Source organism: Dendropsophus ebraccatus, chromosome 14 (genome assembly GCF_027789765.1).
Source record: "Dendropsophus ebraccatus isolate aDenEbr1 chromosome 14, aDenEbr1.pat, whole genome shotgun sequence".
Classification (NCBI taxonomy): domain Eukaryota; kingdom Metazoa; phylum Chordata; class Amphibia; order Anura; family Hylidae; genus Dendropsophus; species Dendropsophus ebraccatus.
The window spans coordinates 27235699-27255996 of record NC_091467.1 but is presented as its reverse complement, the minus strand read 5'-3'; the positions used below and the strand labels follow the sequence as shown (position 1 = coordinate 27255996).

The window sequence follows — 20298 nt, the reverse complement described above, 5'->3', positions numbered from 1 at the left end:
TAGAATAGCCCCCCTGTGCATCCCCCCATATAGAATAGCCCCCCTGTGCATCCCCCCTTATAGAATAGCCCCCCTGTGCATTCTCCCTTATAGAATAGCCCCCCTGTGCATTCTCCCTTATAGAATAGCCCCCCTGTGCATTCTCCCTTATAGAATAGCCCCCCTGTGCATTCTCCCTTATAGAATAGCCCCCCTGTGCATCCCCCCTCATAGAACAGCCCCCCTAAGCATCCCCCCTCATAGGATAGCCCCCCTGTGCATCCCCTCATAGAATAGCCCCCCTGTGCATCCCCCCTCATAGAATAGCCCCCCTGTGCATCCCCCCTCATAGAATAGCCCCCCTGTGCATCCCCCCTAATAGAATAGCCCCCTGTGCATCCTCCCTAATAGAATAGCCCCCCTGTGCATCCCCCCTAATAGAATAGCCCCCCTGTGCATCCTCCCTAATAGAATAGCCCCCCTGTGCATCCTCCCTAATAGAATAGCCCCCCTGTGCATCCCCCCTAATAGAATAGCCCCCTGTGCATCCTCCCTAATAGAATAGCCCCCCTGTGCATCCCCCCTAATAGAATAGCCCCCCTGTGCATCCTCCCTAATAGAATAGCCCCCCTGTGCATCCTCCCTAATAGAATAGCCCCCCTGTGCATCCCCCCTCATAGAATAGCCCCCCTGTGCATCCCCCCTCATAGAATAGCCCCCCTGTGCATCCCCCCTAATAGAATAGCCCCCTGTGCATCCTCCCTAATAGAATAGCCCCCCTGTGCATCCCCCCTCATAGAATAGCCCCCCTGTGCATCCCCCCTAATAGAATAGCCCCCTGTGCATCCTCCCTAATAGAATAGCCCCCCTGTGCATCCCCCCTCATAGAATAGCCCCCTGTGCATCCCCCCTAATAGAATAGCCCCCCTGTGCATCCTCCCTAATAGAATAGCCCCCCTGTGCATCCCCCCTCATAGAATAGCCCCCCTGTGCATCCCCCCTAATAGAATAGCCCCCCTGTGCATCCCCCCCCTAATAGAATAGCCCCCCTGTGCATCCTCCCTCATAAAACAGCCCCCCTAAGCATCCCCCCCTCATAGAATAGCCCCCCTGTGCATCCTCCCTGAAGGGGTTTAAAAAAAAAAATAAGATAAACAACTCACCTCTCCTCGGGCCGGATCTTCAGTCTGCAGCAGCTTCTCCCTGCTGCTGCAGCAAGGCGGCTCCTCTCTCCGTTCTCAGGTCCTCAGCGGCGCGTCAGGGAAGTGACGTCACCGCTGGGGACCTGATGTAGGTGCCTGCAGACGTGCCTGCGCGCGGCACGTCTGCGGCTACTGGGGGGGATCAGGCGGCCTGAAAGAGACTGAGGGAATAGCGCGGCGGCCGGCCGCGCTATTCTTTCAGTCTCAATTATAGCAGAGGGTCGGCCACGGGTCGCGGCCCACTAATTGGTGGGGAAGACCAGCCCGGGGGGCACATGCCCCCTTGCCCCCCGGCCCAGCCCGCCCCTGCAAGGCTCCCTACCCCTGGGTTAGTATATGGATAGTAAGTACCTACAGTCTTCATATACATGGATCTATCTTTGTGACTGTGTCATCCCTGACTGACATACACTGCTCTCTATCTGCACCTAGGTTTCCTTGTATGGTATATTACGTAAATTACATTTACAAAATTTCCCCCCAAAAAATTCTGTTGCTTACTTTGTGAGGTGAGATATAACTAAGACCCTTACCAGTGTTGCCCGAGGCCCGATGTTCAGTTCCCAGCTTTCTTCTCCTTACAAAAACCATACGAAACCACAACACATCCATAAATATAGATGAAGCGAGCGCTACATACACACGGCATGTCCATATAAAGGAAAAAGAAACAGATTTAGACATAGAATATTTATGCGGTTAAAAAAAAGGAAAACATGAAGATGAGCGAACGCTAAAAATAAAGCACATAAAGTAATAAAGCTGGGTATTTCCGATATGGACGTTTATGGCTTAGGCTGCGTTCACATCTGAGTTTGAGTTCTCCGCTTCTTTTCCATTTGTCTGAACTGTTCAGACATCAGAATAACTGATTCGGTTCATGTAAATTTTCAGTTTCAAAAAAAGGGGAAAAAACTAACAACAAACGGAAATCAAATAAAAAGTTTTTCCCTGATGTAAACAGAACAGTGTTCAGTTTGCATCAGTTTGTCATCCTTTTTTATGAGTGGATCAGCTCTGAACAGATGCCAAACACATAAGTAAACTTAAAGGGGTAGTCCGGCGGGGGGGGGGGCACTTTTTTGCTGGGACCGCGGCGCTCCGGTGCCCGGCCTCTTCCTGGTGTCTGACACGGGCCCGAGACGTGACGTCTCAGGTCCGCTCAGCCAGTCAGTGATGGAGGCGGGATCCGTTTCAAGTCCGCTCAGATCCCGCCTCTGTCACTGACAGGCTGAGCGGATCTGAGACGTATTGTCTCGGGCCCGCGTCAGACACCAGGAAGCGGCCGGGAACCGGAGACCGGAGCGCCGCTGGAACCGGGGAGGTGAGTGGACGTCTTTTCCCTCAGCCACCTCCTCCCCGGTTCCAGCAAAAAAGTACCCCCCCCCCCCGCTGGAGTACCCCTTTAACCGTATTCATATAGAGGCAGGTCCCACCTCTGAGACCTATGTTGAGAATTGGGGTCCCCTGACCTACCTAGGGAGACAGCTGGAGAATGGAGAGGTGGCTATTTATTTGCAACGTGCTTAAAGGGGTAGTGCGGCGGTAAAGAATTATTCAGTTATACAGTTATGCAACTGTTATACAACTTTGTAATATTTGCTATGTCTGTGAATGGCCCCCCTCCCCCACCCGTGTACCCGGAAGTGTGGTGCGCTATACTCACCTGTCACGTGCCGACACCCGTCTCCGATCTTCAGCGAGTGACGTCTTCTTCGGGCGGCCGGCGAACAGCTCCGACTGTCCCGAATGCCGGCCGCCCTCTGCAGCGTCATTCGATGCTCAGCCGCGATTGGCTGAGCATAACTGTGCTCAGCCAATCGCGGCTGAGCACAGTTGTGACGCGGCGGAGGGGGGACGGGCGGCAGCGACTCGGCCGTCCGTCCGAAGATGGCGTTTGGCACAAGATGGCGGACGGCCCTCGACACGGATCAGGTAATGTATAATGCACCAACACTTCCAGGTACACAGGTGGGGGTGGTGGGACACGGAAAGGGAGCAATTCACAGACATAACATACATTACAAAGTTGTATAACTTTGTAATGTGTGTTATTCTGTGAATAATTTCTGAACGCCGCACTACCCCTTTAAAGGCAATGTATCACCTAAATTTTCTTTTACTGATTACAGTTAGATACTAAAACTTGTTCTTTTATTCTAATCTGTTTCTATTTTCTGACTTTTTAATTTTTTTTATTTCACTTTTTGTACACAGTTATGGGGGCTGCCATATTGCTTGGGCTGTTCTTAACAGCATTTAGGGACATACTTTACAGCAAGACTCATGGACATAGATGACAACACTCTGTCCACTTGAGATGAATGTGAAACATCATTGAGCGCACTCTGTGACCTGTGAAGAGGTCATTCCACACAGAGCTGCTATTGTCTTGTAATGATGCTATCTACCTACTGGTGTTACATGTTGCTGCAATGCTGTACAGATCACTTTACGGCAGTCTCATCACCACAGACAGACCTGGAAGTCTCAGCTTTATTTTATAATCTATTCTAGGTAGAAAAATCGAAAATTAGAAAAAAATTAGACAAAAATTCTTTAAAAATATATTTAATGTAAAAACAATATTTAAACAATAAGTCATTTTCAGATGACACATTCCCTTTAACTGTTACAGTAACTTTTAAATAGAGAGACAATGTACATGCACAATTACCACCTCCCATTAAAAGGGGTTATCAAAGTTTCTTTTAGAAACAGCTCCACTCCTGTCCTCAGTTTGGGTGTGGTATTGCATCTTAGTTCCATTAAAGTAAATAAAGCTGAATTGTAATACCACACACAACCTGAGGAAAGGGGTGGCGCTGTTTTGCAAGAACCTAGCTGTGCTTTTTCTTTTCCTGGATAAGCCCCCTTTACGCGTCAGTGTCAGTTTTTCCGGTCAGGAAATCCTGATCAGGAGGCAGATAATATCTGCGGAATTCAGCTGTCTGTCCGCGCGCACGGCCGCGCGCCTTTCCGCAGGCTCCATAGACACCATTCTATGGGCCGGCGTATTCCGCTATCCGTCGAAATAAATGGCATGTCACTTCTTTCGGCGGATAGCGGACTACACCGTCCCATAGAATGGTGTCTATGGAGCCGGTGGAAAGGCGCGCAGCCATGCGCGCGGACAGACAGCGGGATTCCGCGGACATTATCTGCGATAATTCCTCAGTATGAACCCACCCTATGATAGGGTTCCATTGATTCTAATGGAGTCATGTCATGGAGGGGCTGGAGTTTCTGCCCACTAAGGGTGGGTTGGCTCGCCTCCTGTGCTTCAGCCTGGGCCTGCTGGTACAGTCACTTTAAGTACACAATGAGTCCTACAACCCCATTCAAATAGCTGAACTGTGGGGGTGGGGTTCAGACCCTGCTGATCTAATGTGGATGCCCTATCCATATAATAGGCTGGATAACCCCTTTAAGGCGGCCATACACTTTCAATAACTGACAGCGAAACGATTGTTTAGTGTTCAGTTACATCTCCTGTCCGGCCGCCGCCTTCCCCATCCACTCGAACATTCTGTATGGCTGACCGATCCTGTGTTCTCTATGGGGAGGGGAAGGAGAAGTCCTGCCAAAACTCCTAATTACAGGGCCTGCTGGGGGTGGGGGGGAACATAATAAACAACCTATCCTTACCTGTGCCCATGCTCTTGCTGCGCCACATCATGGAGCTCCTGGACCCCCGTCATTATCTCTCCTTTTCTTAGTACATCATGATGCGTCAGGGATGGGTGGGGGATAGTATGCTCAGCCAGTCAGTGACTGCAGCGGTGTCCCGTAGCGTAGAGCATCCATTAGCCGGGTGGTGACGTAGTGGGAATGGGGTAAAGAATCCCGGAAGGGGTCCAGGAGTGGGGGGGTGCTGCAAAGGCATGGGAACTGGTCAGTATTGGTTGCTTTTTATATAACGTCCACCCCCTGCCCATTCTGATTCTTTTTTTATATTTGGCCAAACTTCTGTGGCAGCAGCTTATCTCTCCTAGAACAAAAGGGTTGGACTGTCATTGTCAATCACTCCTCTCCATATTAATACCGACATCATCTGTGGGTGGATGGTAGGGAGAGCCCCATAAACTTGATACCAATGGCCGAACCCGCCGCAATACGGAATACAAAAGCGTAAGGTGTATGAGGATCTTTAAAGTGTCTGTACCACCAGGCCCAGGCTGAAGCACTAGGGTTTACTCCCACTAAGGTCGGCCCGCCTCCAGTGCTTCAGCCTGGGGCTGGTGGTACAGTCACTTTAAATTCAGAGGCACTGTCCCTCACCTATCTGTACACTGCTGTTCTGCATGATTTGACTGCCTGCTGTCAACCATCATAGGGACAGGTAGTAACTGCTTGGAAGAACAGGAAGCCTGTAGGGCCATGTGATCCTAAAGAGAGATATTACACGGCTTACTTTCCACTATACCAGAGCAATGTACAATGGTCTATGGCTGCTGATGCCATGTTCCCGCCCCCGAGGAGCTCAGGTACTGGCCTATCAGGTTAATCCCAGCACAGGACGGTTTCCCCTCCCACCTGTGAGTTTCTGGACCATCCGAAGGCAGCCATGATGTAGTAGACCGCCGATATATAACCCATAGTAATCTGATTAGTTGGAAAATTACAACTCCCAGCATGTCCAAACAGCAGTTCAGGGGTTGTCGTTTTGCAACAGCTGGAGACCATTGTTATACACGGCTGAGCAACAAATGGGGGGTATAGCTATTAGGGCATGCTGGGAACTGTAGTCTTATAACAGATGGAGAGGCCCAGAATGATTATCACCACCCTATACCAGGGGTAGGGAACTTTGGCCCTCCAGATGTTGCAAAACTACAACTCCCATCATGCCTGGACAGCCAAAGCTTTAGCTTTGGCTGTCCAGGCATGATGGGAGTTGTAGTTTTGCAACAGCTGGAGAGCCAAGGTTCCCTCCCCCAGCCCAGACCCCCAGTAGTCAGCCATGACTGGCCCTCCGTGTTATTATGTGTCTGTCTGGATATACAATGACTAATCCCTGACTCACCAGCCCTACTACTCCTCACCTGCCCAGGTGAAACCATAACGTCATCCCAGGGCGGGGCCCCCACATAAAACACAACGAGGCGGCCGCAGGCCTCCCTATAGGCTCAACTAGATTTAAATGACATGAATAATAGCCAATCAGTTTCCACGCTGTGAACTTGTAACCAATCGCAAGTCGGAAAAGAAGAAGAGCGTGCGGCTCAACCAATCAAATTCGGAAAGGGCGTGTGCGACAGGGTAACCCTGGGAATGATAGATGGATGTGTAGTCCAATAGAAGATCAGAGAGGTGCGGTAGGTGGGCGGGCATAGGAGAGGGGCGGTTCCTTATTGGTTGGGAGGGGGTGTCGCTGTCAGCAAGCTTTCTGTTCGGGTTAGTTGTTAGAGCGCTAAGGTCTGGGTGAGTCCGGAGTAGAGAGAGGATTGAGGCGCTTCTTCCAGCGACTTTCACCGCAGGGTAAGAGCCCGGATTCGGTCTGTGAGGGGGGAGGCGATTGGCTGTGCGTTACCTGTGTGGGCGAGTTATAGGGAGGGTGCTGGGCATTCACCTTGTATTGTGTTATACCAGTGGGCTAACGCTGTTGTGGGACTACATATCCCAGCATGCCCCCTACGCTTGCAATAGTAAGCCTAGTCTCTAATTAGTGTTAGGAAAACTACAACTCCCAGCATGCTCTCTGTGCTTGCAATAGGGCATGCTGGGAGTTGTAGTGCTCTCCTGTCTGCCCACTCTTTAGTGTTAGGAAAACTACAACTCCCAGCATGCCTTCAAGGTTTGCAGTAAGCAGTGCTTGCTGGGATTTGTAGTCCCCCCCCCCCTTAGCTGTAGAGTTACAGGTTGGTCCAATTTAGTATTCTCCAAGCAGTGGTTGTTGCAGAGCAGAACTCCCAGCATGGTGCATGCCACTGCTTGTGGAATATATATATATATATATGTATATATGTATGCATGCTGTGGCTTTACACCGCTTTAATATATAGTAGTGTGCGTTACATTCTGCTCATTCACGATTTTTTTTTCCCTATGGTCGATGTAGCAGAGTTGAGTTTGTCGCTGATCGATTGAGCTCTGTGTGGATTAAGTGTGGTGGGTTGTGTCAATACCCTTTCCTTTTTTGCCCTTTGCTCCCCCATATCCGTATATGACGGGGTAGGGGACCTTGGCTCTCCAGCCTTTGGCTGTCCAGGCATGATGGGAGTTGTAGTTTTGCAACAGCTGGAGAGCCAAGGTTCCTTACTCTGGTGTATGACCTTCAGTGTAGCGGAGCTGAATTAGTCATGGGCGTGCGCTCCTATGTTACCAATGCAGCTTATAACAAACTCCTCTCTGCTGCATCTCCAGCCTGGGCTCTGCTTCCTTTGTATGACCTCATTGTGGGTTGGCGTTGGCTCCTTTGTCATGGCTCCTCACCTGTATTACCCCGTGGTATGGTTGTGTCCACCATATGACAGGCAGCAGCTGGATCCTTTCCTGCCTGTCACAATATTGATTGTAGGGTGTTGTGCAGTACAGGGTGTACGCTGTATTCCCCCCTCCTCCGCTGTCAGGAAGGCAGCTCATCCCCTGAACTTTGCACATTGTGTTTGGGCAGGGCGCCCGCCCACATGCCCGCTGCTGCCACTAATGGAGAATATTCTGTAAACTATCCGGCTTTTATTTGCTGATCGAGCAGGACAATGGCTGCCTGTGTGGGGGGGGGGGGGGAGATTCCGCCTTTGTCATCAGTCCCAGCCTGATTGAGGCTTCTGGATGGCCCCGGGCAGTGTTGGTATATAGGGGTAAGCGTACAGAGGCGGGCATGTGATGAAGGATTACTGAAGGGGGGTGCTTGCTGAATAAAGATAGGGAATAATATTACGGTACGCTGTGGGTTTGCGAAATTCTGATTACGTTTCCTATAAAAGTATTGTATTAATGCACTATATGGTGAGAACAACTGCTAATCGGGCAGAGGTAGGGAACCTTGGCTCTCCAGCTGTTGCAGAACTACAACTCCCATCATGCCTGGTCAGCCAAAGCTAAAGCTTTGGCTGTCCAGGCATGATGGGAGTTGTAGTTTTGCAACAGCTGGAAAGTCAAGGTTCCCTACGCCTTTCAATGGTGTGTAATGTGGATGGCCCCTTAAAATTTCTAATTTTTAATCACTCATTGTTCAATAGCAGCCTCCATAATTTTTTTTTGTAGGAGTTCCCCTTTAAATGATATCTGGGTTCCTAATGTCAGTAAGACAACTAAGTGCCGCCAGCTTATATCAAACGATAACTAATAGCTATAGATAGTTACTACTTTAAGGGTAGGGATGGGGAATTCCTAGCTCTCACAGTTGTTGAAAAACTACAATTCCCATCATACACGTTGGCTGTCCAGGTATGATAAGATTTGTAACAGCTGGGGGTGATGATTCCCCATCCCTGTGGGTGTCCTATCTTTTTAGGTTGGCAGTCTGTATTCTGCAGACAGGTTCAGTGAAGGGAAGATAGTATAGCAGAAGTGGCAGTGTGCATGCCTGACCACCATTATGATGTGTTTATGATGTTATTATTGAAGCTAAAGCCAGGAACAGACTATAAACAGAACAGGTCATAAAGGAAAGACTGAGATTTTGCCTCTTTTCATGTCCATTTCTGGCTTTGGCTTCAAAAATCTGTTTGTGTAAACACACCATGACACTTAAGCAGGACCACTAATCCTATGACTAGTTGGGGGTCCCAGTGGGCAGACTGTAAATGGGGATAATGTTGGCATGACCCTTTTAGGGTATGTTTAAACACAGCAGGTTTGTTGCAAAGTCCAAATCTGCAGCAAATCTTCCACATGGGCTATAAACCCCTTTAAGGGTATGACCGAAACAGTGCCACTCTGGTCCAGTAGCTGTACCTGGTATAGCAGCGTGGGTTCAATCTCTTGGCCTGTGGCTTGGTAGTTGTAATTCTGAAACAGCTAGAGACCACCAGTGCTGGGCTGCAATACAAAGCTACAACTCCCAGCATGCCAGGACAGCTGTTGGCTTTGTAGTCCATTGTAGCAGTATAGAGTTAAAGGGGTTATCTAGTGCTACAAAAACATGGCCACTTTTCCCTCTACTGTTGTCTCCAGTTCAGGTGCGGTTTGCAATTAAGCTCCATTTAGTTCAATGGAATTGAGTTTCAAAGCCCCACCCAAACTGGAGACAACAGTAGGGGGAAAGTGGCCATGTTTTTGTAGCGCCGGATAACCCCTTTAAAAATACCATTGCTGGTTTCTTCCAGAAACAGCGCCACTCTTGTACGGTGGTTGTACCTGGTATTGCCTCGTTCTCTAAAGTCAGCAGTCTCTAACTCGCTGCCCTCCCGTAGCTGTTGCTATATTTTCTCATCTTGGATAATATCTTAAAGGGAGTTTCCGTTTGGGATCCCCCGTGTAAAACACCTTTCATAAAGAGGAGGGTCTTGGTGTCGACCTTATTTTAAGAAGCAGTCGTCATTGTGAAAATCCCTTTAAGACACGTTGAGGACCCCCTGATGACGCCGGGAAGGTCTTGGTTCTCCATAGTGTCCTGTGGGATCCTGTACAGATTAGATACGTGTGGTTCCTCACAAATGTGGCTCTCTCCTCAGATTTACAACTTTATTTCCCTCCCTCTCGCAACATCTCAAATGTGGAACTAATTGTCACCGCCGCAATGGGGACATAGAATATAGATTGGTTTTTCCCGTCGCCGTGTCGGGCAGTTTTTTTTTTTTTTACGACTTTCTGGCGTTGCAGGGGTTAATACCGCCAGGTCTTTCCATATCTCATCCATGTGAGAAATTTCAGGGCTACTCCCTAGTTTAGTCATGGGAAGGTTTCTCACTACAAAGAGTAATCAGACAAGGGCAGGGCCTGGGGCGAGGCTGAGACGCTACCAGGTTATAGGGAGCTGAAGGCAGCTGGGCGTTGCTGGCTTGAGGAAGACTTGTCCTGGGTGACTAGCCCCTAATCTCTCCCACTGCACTACCTGCAAGGAGAAGCTGAGTAAACACTTTGACGGGAGTTTCTGTTGACACATCGGCGCTTTCCTGCAGGGGGTGGTGGTGTGCGTTGGCCCTTACCTGCAGGGGGCAACGTCCTGAAGGGAGGGGGAGGTATCATGTTTTGGCCCACCATGGATGCCTTTTTACAAGTGGTGACCATACAAGTCCGGTGTGTCAAACTTTAGGGCCCTATTACACCGGACGATTATCGTGCGAAAAATCGTTAAATTGTACGAATTTAAACGATAATCCTTCTGTGTAATTGCAGGCAACAATCGAAAAATCGTTCGTATGTCGTCGATTGTTGATTTAGCTCTGGACCTAAAATTATCGTTAATCGTTCGCTGTAATTCCGCATTCGGCATCTTTTCACTAATCGTTCAGTGTAATTGCACATTGTCCATTCTTTAGCTGGGATCAGGAGTGGTAATGGTGCTTTTACGCAGACACATTTATCTGACAGATTTTTGAAGCCAAAGCCAGGAATGGGTTAGAAAAAAGGAGAAATCTCAGTCTTTCCTTTGACCTGTTCTTTGTCTATAGTCTGTTCCTGGTTTTGGCTTCAAAAATCTGTCGAATAAATCTGTGTGTGTAAATGCACCATAAACGATCCCTAGTTACGACCATTACTAGGATCGTTATTACGATTATTGTTCTGTGTAATATGGTGAATTTCAGGTTAACAATAAAGAATCTCGTTTGCAATCGTTAAAAATTGCTCCATGTAATAGGACCCTTAGTCTAGTGGGCGAATATTGGGCTATATACAAGATTTAAAGGGATTTTCCACTTTGGCTACCCCTGACCATTAGTCCAGAGCTAGGACACCTTAAAGTCTAGGGGTGTAGAGCAGGCATGGGGAACCTTCAGCCCTCCGGCTGTTGCAAAACTACAATTCCCATCATGCCTGGACAGCCGTTGGCTGTCCAGGCATGATGAGAATTGTAGTTTTGCAACTGCTAGAGGGCTGAAGGCTCCCCATACCTGGTGTATAGGGACAATTATTCACCTATGGGTAGTGGGAAAAATCCCCGCACTCTTGTGACATGGTGTAAAGTGAAACTGGCTTAGTCGCCCCTAGCAACCAATCAGATTCCACCTTTCATTTTCCAAAGAGTCTGTGAGGAATGAAAGGTGGAATCTGATTGGTTGCTAGGGGCAACTGAGCCAGTTTCACTTTACACCATGTTGGATAAATCTCCCCCACTGTTTACCTGTTGAGAGAAAAAGTTGCGAAAAAGATACAACATTGAGTCTCTCCATCCCCTTCCTCCCCTTTTTGCCGTTTTATAATTTCCGCAACCAGCGAACATCTATACAGCTAACTGTAAAGGAAATCCCTCAGTACAGCGTGACAAAGTTAAAGGGGTACCCCGGCAAAGTGTTTTTTTTTCTTTTAAATCAACTGGTTTCAGAAATTTATATAAATTTGTAATTTACTTTTATTTAGAAATTTATAGTCTTCCATTACTTATCAGCTGCTGTATGTCCTGCAGGAAGTGGTGTATTCTTTCCAGGCTTACAGTGTTCTCCACTGACTTCTCTGTCCGAGACAGGAACTGTCCAGTTCAGCAGCAAATCCCCATATGAAAACCTTTCCTGTCTCAGACAAGGGTGGCAGCAGAGAGCACTGTCAGACTGAAAACAGAACAGCACTTCCTGCAGGACATACAGCAGCTGATAGGTATGGGTAAGATACTTTCTGATACCAGTTGATTTAAAGAAAAGATTTTCACCAGAGTACCCCATTAAATCATAGTCTTCCAGAAACAGCGCCCCTCTTGTCCAGTGGCTGTACCTGGTATTGCAGCTCGGCCTCATTCCCTTAGATCGGGGATAGAGAAGCTTCTGCCCTTCAGCTCTTGCTAAACTACAGTTTCCATCATGTTTGAACCACCATAAGACACACTCTCTCCATGTTAAATGGTGCTAAGCTGCAATACCCGACACGACCTGCAGACAACTGGGGTCACTCTTCCTGCCGGAAAGCTCCCTCCTGTTCTCAATGTATATTTTTGTTCTATCTGTTCTTGGGAAAGCTGGTTGGCAAAATGGCAACAATTACAGCTCCTAGAATCTTGGAGGGTTTATCTTCTTATCGGCCTGACTAAAGCCGTTTGTGGCGATTTGTGCGCTGGCAGCCATATTGGTTGTCGCCCAGCTTTCCTATGTCTGCGGCTACCTGCGAGCAGAGGTTGTGCGGGTAACTAGTGAGCACCGCGGGCTATAAACCATATTGCCCCCCCGTTGCTCTGCTGTTATTAGCCGGCTCGTCCGTACGCTCACAACCTCCGCTTCTGGCGGTCGCGCTCCGTTCGCGCTGGCTATTTTTGGCACGGTCGCCCTGCCAGTTGGAATCTTTTTGTTTTTTGCTTTTCAAACAAATGGAAATTCTTTTCCTGGCAGCTTCTGCCGCGTCTGAAATCTGATTTCATTGTGTACGGCGTGATGCACTTCCTCGTCCTTAACCCTTGCCGTGCCCCATCTCTGATACTGCCATGTCCACAGGCACAGCAGGGTTGTCCCATTGGCATCTTCGCTGCCTTTCAGGACCCCAGCAAACCTCCTCTTGTCCCTTATAGTGTTGGTTTGGGGTAGGATAGATATCGGATAGACCTGGTGTACTGCTTCCCTGCCCCCCGTCCTCTATTTAGCTTCAGATTTATGGTAGCCGGGTTAAAAGGCTAGAATGCTTTTGCTAAGCTTCTGTCAGCAGTCCCACACAATGGCCGACAGAAGTTGCCAGCGGATATTTCGGCCATAACCCTACATGTGAGAACTTCCTTTCTTCCTAGCCTTTTGTTGTCCTGACCCTAGAAGGCTTTTTCCTGTATGAAAAGGGACGCCATGTGAATTTGGAGTCAGTTGTCCTAAAGGGCTTGATCATTTTTCTTTATTCTCCGTTATGGGGGTATCTGGGCCTCGGGTTTGTATTTGTAGCATGGGTTTTGGGTTGACCATGGTTCGTCTTCTGCTAGGCTGGATGTGTGTTTGGTATATTGCCTGTGACCATAGGGACAGTCTTGGAGAAGATGTAATTATTCTGTGGTGACAGTCTCTACTATACAGGAAGCAGGTGAAACAGTCCCTGCTATATAGTGAATAATTTTAAACATATCTCCAAAAAATGTGAGTCTGTCCATAAGATGGCCGACATGGAGGAGCATGTGACCATGCCCCGTCCTGCAGTGTCCACCACTGAGCCTGTATATGCCTATGGAGAACACTGGGGAGTGGAGCATGATCGCATGCTCCTCCATGTCAGCCATCTTATGGACAGACTCGCCACAGAGCAGGACAGCTCAGCCTGGAGGAGAGGAGTCTGATTTTAGCTGATATTACTATAAAGTGGCCAACCCCTTTAAGGGTGACAGATAACGCCAGTTCCGGACAGCAGGTTTGCGTTGCAAATCTTCTCATATGTAGGCGTACGTGTGTTTATTTAGAGCAGGTGGTGGCTGATGTCTCTGGCATCTGCTCATACATAGGATGCTAGAGTGCTTCAACTGAAGGCTGTCAGGGCATGCTGGGAGATGTAGTTTTGCAACTAAAAAGCTGGAATATGGTGGGATTCCATAAAACTGTTCAAATGGATGTGTACAGTGTATGTTTCATTCTTTGATATGATGTAGGTGATTCATGACATCACATCCTATGGTCACAAGAAATTGTCACATTAAGGTAATTGGTAATGGAGGAAGGGGCAGCAAACAATATAGTACATTCTTTTAATACTCCATGGCGGTTGTCAGCTGTTATCTTCAGCCAACTACTCTAGTCAGTGGCCGTGATTGGCGATAACTCTGATCCCACCCATTTACCCCCTACATGCTTTGTTGAAACTTGACTTTGGCATCTAGGTGGCTAAATCCCACTTGTTGGTCACATCTTAGCCCTCCACGGTACAGTGTAGCTACTTTCTGGATCATTGATCGGTGATAGAGGATGGGCTAGTATCTCCTGTTTCTTTAGCTCTCCCTATCAGATTATATTGTGGTAATGCTGTGTTATTTTGAGTAGCCGCTGCTTCTTTGTCTTGGTTTGTCGTGATCTGAAGCCTATTGGAGGAATCCACATAGTCTCTGCTGGTCCAGGGCGGCCATTGTCCGTTGTGTACTCTTTCTCTCCTAGTGTAGGGGACGGTTTTTGCTGCCGGCGGCCCCTGTGGGTGTAGAGAAGCTGCACCCATTGCTCGCATTGTTTTGGTTTCTTGTAATCTGGAGGGGGGAGGCGGAAGGCCCCCACATCAACCTGTTTTCAGGCTACATTCACATTCCTCACATTCTGACAGCAGGGGCCCGGCCTCTCTTTACCCTTGAGAGTCAACAAGCAAATCTGCCCGGCCCAGAGCTCTGTGATCCCAGCACTGATCCCTGCATGGGACAACGCTGATATTCGACATGACAGGACTCTGTGTGGGTGGCCATAGACAACAATTACCCCAGTCTCCCTGGCACCCAAAAATAAATTTCTTAAAAAAAATCAGCATTTTTGATTTTTGTTTTCTGTTTGGTTTTCTTATATACGTTGTCACAGTTCTGCAGTGTTTTTCAAAGTCTGCTTGCTGGCGGTGGATGGAAACAATCCTGGTTATGTACCTGCAATATTACTGGTAAAATTGTGCATCTGTTTACTGCCACATGTGGGCGTAGTTTCTCTTGCGGGAGAGTAGCCGAAGGGCAGTGTTCATATGTAGTTTAGTGCATTATAGCCATAGAACTAAATGATTAACACTTAATATCTGACCATATTTCTTCTACCTTGTGATGCAGGACAAATCATCAATTTGGGTGTGAAATTGCTTCTCTGTTCAATTGACTTGAATGGAGAACGGTTGCAAAACCACACTCAGTCTGACAACAGGGGTGGTGCTGTTTTTGGAAGAGACTGTGTTTTTCTAATCCTGGATAACCTTCTTTTTGAATATTGATTCCTGATTGTCACTGGCCGTTTTATGGATAGCATCTCTCCTCTATGACCGATGACTGGCCATCTCGCTGCCAAAAAACTGCCCTATTCTTGTCCACAGGTTGTGTGGTATTGCAGCTTAGCCTCTTTTACTTGAATGATCCTAAATTGCAGTCTATCCATGGGCAAGAGTGGTGCTGTTTTTGGAAAATAGCAGCCATGATTTTTCTAGTTTTCATACAACCCTTCAATGCAAAGTTGTTTTTGGGTCATTAAAGGGAGCCTGTCACCGGGGACGAGGGCACAAAGCCTGCCCGAACGTCGCCTCCCAAGCCCCCCCCCCCCCCCCCCCCCCCCATTCCTGGAGCTGGTCCCGGGATGCAGATATCAGTGCCCGAAGCCATCCCCGGTGAGTCCGATGCCCATAAAGAATGACCGCACGGCTTCAGGGGCGCTGATATCTTCGTCCTGGGGCCGGCTCCAGGAATGGGACTCTTCGGAAAGGGTAAGTATCCGGGGGCTGCATCGAGGGTTTGGACTGGCTCTGTGCCCGCATCCCCGGTGACAGGTTCCCTTGAAGTATAGATCCTTTTTTTTTTTTTTTTTTTTTTTTTTTTTTTTTTCTCAGATAGTGTTTTAAATCTCGCAGCTACTGCTTTTCCAGCCAGATGACCGCGCCACGCACTTCTGTCTGTGGCTGACAAATTGTCTATATAATTGTCCATATTGACCTCTAGTTGTAACTGGCGTCAATACGCGGCACTCGGGCCCATAGGGATTTTTTTTGATTACTGCCGATTCCACCTACTCAGTTTTTTTTGTTTGTTTTTTTTTTTTAATTTAAGCTTCTCAAGCGACAATTAATAGATTTTGGGAGGAGGCCGCTCTTCGGCGTAAACCATGGGAAACTGCACATTCATCACAATGCCTGTCTGCAAACGCGTCTAACCAGAGAGGTCACATTTTCAGGCTTGTTACTTCAAGTGAGTCTCGAGCTGGCGGCAAGTCAGACTATATAACCTGTGTATTATTCACATTGTTCTGCATGCAGCCAAATGCATTCGATCTGTGCCCTACAGCTGTTGCAAAACTACAAAGTTTGTCTTTGCATGCTGGGAGTTGTAGTTTTACCATGGCTGGAGAACCACAAGGTGAACATAGATGTATCAGTGCAAATAAACTTTGTTGATTTTCCCCATTGAAATTAGTGGAGAAGGTCAAATTTCACAATGTTTAAAGCAAACCTGTTGTCTTTCATACTGCCCCAACAATCTTGATAGATCTTTACCTGTTTACCCATTGTGCGATTTATCAATCCAAGGCTGGTGAGGTAGCGAGAATCTGCTGGGCACTGCCCTGATGACTCTTGGTTCGGGCAGCATTAAAAGGATGACAGGTTCATGACATGGTAAAAATTACTGATTGCAACAGGCCTGAGATCCTGAGATAAGAGCAGGAAAGGGCAGCACTCTTCACTCCTCAGTTGTTCGTTAAATCAGACTCCTTCCCTCCACTAGAGTCTATGGAGTGAAGAGGTAGGATGTTCTGCAGACAAGGCACTGCTGTTCACCCCCATCACTCCTGAGACCCGGTGTGATCATAAACTTTTAGGGTACAAACCCACACAGCAGATACGTAGCAGATTTGATACTGTGTTCAGTTATTTAGATCTAATCTGCTGCGTATCGCAGCAGTAAATACGCAGCGTATATGCCATGTGTGTTTGTACCCTAAACATGTGAAACGTTACTAGAAATCACAGAAATCACGTGTTCATGCTACTGTACTGACAGTAGACAGAAGACTGACAGAAGATTTAAACCAATGTGGACTGTGCAAAGAATGTGTAAATGACAGTAACTCTTCAAAATCTGGAAAACTTTTGGCATATCCGTCTTGTGACTTTATCCTATGGGAGCATATAGAACCCTATGGCCTGCCATAGGGATTGGGACCATACCGGCTCTGTGTATGAGACCTCCAATCGAGAAGATCACCCAATGATCGACAGCATTTTTGCCGCTGACCCCCAAACGACTTTGACACAGACACGTTTCCTCCAGCCCGCGTATATTATCGCCCTGTAATGAATAATGTAGTTTGCCCAACCCAGATAACTTACTAGGACCTTTGCCCGGCACAATGGGAAGCGATCATCACTGCCGCCCTCCCCGCTCAGGATTACATAATGCATTTACTTGCTGTATATAAGCAGTCGTTGTCAGATGCATTGTGTGCTAATGGATTGGGAATGGAAGAAAGGTCTAGCGGGGGCTCCCCATCTGTACGAGAGCAGAAAGCAAAGCGCCGTCGTCCAATTATACCGTCCTCCTATGCTGAAGTCTGTAATTCTTCTGCACATCCGAGAGGCCATTATCCAGATTTATGTGCGTTTCTCACCACGGACCTTGCTGCCTGGGGGGGGGATGGAGTTGTTCTGGCGTGTCTGTTGAATACTTGCTTGATGTTTCAGTGCAGGGCTAGTGCAAGTTTGCAGGTCTACGGTACATTTCTCTCCATGATATAGTCCAGACTGACACTATGAGATAATGGCATCTTGTGTTGAAATCTGTATATATATTGGTGTGGTACATATTGGTTCCATCCCATTTGCTCATTGACCTTTCTTTCTTAAGAAACTGGAAGAAATCTTGGGGCCCTATTCCACCGGACGACTATCGTTTGCATAATCGTTAACGATTAGCTATCTCAAACGACCGCTATTGCGAAAGACCTGAAAACGTTCACTCATTTCCATGAAACTATAATCGTTGCTTATGATCGTATTTGCGATCGTTTTATCTTCGCTATTGCATTCGTATCTACTGCAAACGACGTCTTCAATGTGAAGGATTTGCGAACGTTTTGCGAATGAGCAACGATAAAAATAGGTCCAGGTCTTATAAAGCGATCAACGATTTCTCATTCGGTCGTTAATCTTTAACTGCATTTCAAGCGAACGGTTATCGTTTAGATTCGAACGATTTAACGATAATCGTCCGGTGGAATAGGGCCCTTAGGGTCCATTTACACAGATTATCTGACAGATTATCTGCCAAAGATTTGAAGCCAAAGCCAGGAATGGATTTGAAAAGAGGAGAAATCTCAGTCTTTCCTTTATGACATGATCTCTGTTTAGTCAGTTTCTGGCTTTGGCTTCAAATCTTTGGCAGATAATCTGTCAAATAATCTTTGTGTAAATGGACCCTTAAGGCCCTATTCCACAGAACGATATTATCGGCTGTTACGGCAGATAGTCGTCCCGTGGAATAGGAGGTAACGATCAGCCAACATTGTTCATGTCGGCTGATCATTGAAGTTGTTTGTCTTTCAACATGTTGAAAGACAAACGGCTTGTATAGCAGCGATCTGGTGGCCCCGCTCCGTGGAATAGGAGTGGCGGCAGCAGACCGCCGCTATATCCTATGGGCTGCCCGGACAATTAGCGATCACCCGGGAAGCCCTGCCGCAGCTCCCCCCGGCCCTTCCTGGACTCACCCTCTCGCTGTAGCCGTGTGGAATAGCGGCAGCAGCGAGCGGGGAACGAGGAGCAAACGAGTGCTGACAGCGCTCGTTTGCTCCTCAGAGTCGGGCCGTGTAATATGGCCTTTAGGTGCTCCTGTCCCTGGGACACAGTTTTTGGTGTCCTTGGCCAACACCTGGTGATCGCCAGTCTTGCTATGCCCCTTCCACCTTTTAACCTGGGAAATTCTCGGTCATGTCTGCCTCCATGACTTTCAACCTTCTGCTTCCCCATTTGGAAGCCCTCACAACCCCCTAAAGTACTATCCTGCCCTTTTTGTTCAGTCTGTTGTCCGTTTTGTGACCTGAAGCTCCAGGAATGTCCCGGGACGCGGAGGCCCTTGGGTGTCGGGTTCAGGTCAGTAACCAGGAATGCCGCCCCTCCTTGCCAGAACACTGAACTCTTTGCTTGGTCATGTGTCTTTTTCACACCAAGCGGAGAGACTCTGGTTATGTTGGGTATCCCTAGTAACCAGATTGTCAGACATGATTCCGATGGTGTAAGTCACCATTGAGCTAAACATGTGGATGAGGACTGGGAAGGAGCGGCAGGTGTGCACAGTATGGCAGAATTTTTCCATTTGTGTTATAGACCCACTGCAGTTCTACTGATCCAGAGATGCTATAGAACCATATAGGTCCAGGACTTGAGGGCTCTCTAGTACTAAAGGATTTATGACCCCTGAGTGGTAATTCACACGGTCTATAAATACGGCCAATGTTCTACGGAACAGACTTTGGAGTTCCTGCCATTATTCATTATAATGCTGGGAGCTCCAAAACTCTCTGCTGTGTCAGTACAGTAGCGCAAAGACTTCCGCAACTTCTGGCATCACCATGAATGATGATGCTGGGAACTTCAGTCAGTTTCGTAACACATTGTCCTTATCTATGGACCATGGATGGAATGTGTCAGTGACTCCTAATGTTGGTTCCTATTCCTAACCAGCAGTAATTAATAATAATAATAATTATTAATTTTTATTTATATAGCGCCAACAGATTCCGCAGCACTTTACAATTTTCTGTGGCAAAACTAACTCCCACGGCATGCTGGAATCTGTAGTTTTGCACCAGCTGGAGGCTACAGATCTGTATACTTCTCTATGGTTTTACAGCCACTATGCTAGTATTGCTTCAGTCCTCAGGTTCCTTTCGACCACGAAGCTCCAACACCGTTTTGATTGTCCCAGGGACACATTACGGCGTGACACGATTCATTAACCCGTTCCCTCCCACCGGCTCCATTAACAGATTGGACCCATCATTCTAATTAAAATATCTTGCAGCCGCATGGGCACAATTTCCACTTGCTCTCGGTTTCTATTCAAACAGATGCAGCTTAGCATCTGTTTTAGCTGCACTCGGCTGCCTTAATCTCTTGCAGCAGGGAAGGTGGTGATTGCACCGTAATTGCTGTTCAGTGGGATGGAAGAACGGCTCGTGTGACCTTACGAGACCTGAATGTACACACCACTTTATAAGAAAGCACAATAACCACCCCCTTTGCAGATGGTTGATGGCGGTTCATCTAATCAAGTGGTATCCGTGATGACTGATGCAAAGTGGAAAGAGGGTGCAGCCCCTAGCAATTAGTCCAGACTTCTTATAGCTTTATAGCTGTTCAGTATTCACTTCAGTTTTAAACTAGGTTGCTATTATATGCTATG

At 47.7% G+C, this 20298-nt stretch overlaps 1 protein-coding gene across 1 annotated transcript in view; it reads left to right on the top strand.

Moving 5' to 3' along the window:
- The first annotated feature begins 6553 nt into the window (after positions 1-6553).
- The window catches only part of JUP (junction plakoglobin), a 45643-nt gene continuing 31898 nt past the window's right edge, over positions 6554-20298 (top strand). Inside the window, exon 1 of the mRNA XM_069952491.1 lies at positions 6554-6662. The gene's annotated coding sequence lies outside the window, so the exon portion shown is untranslated. The remainder of the gene's footprint in view (positions 6663-20298) is intronic.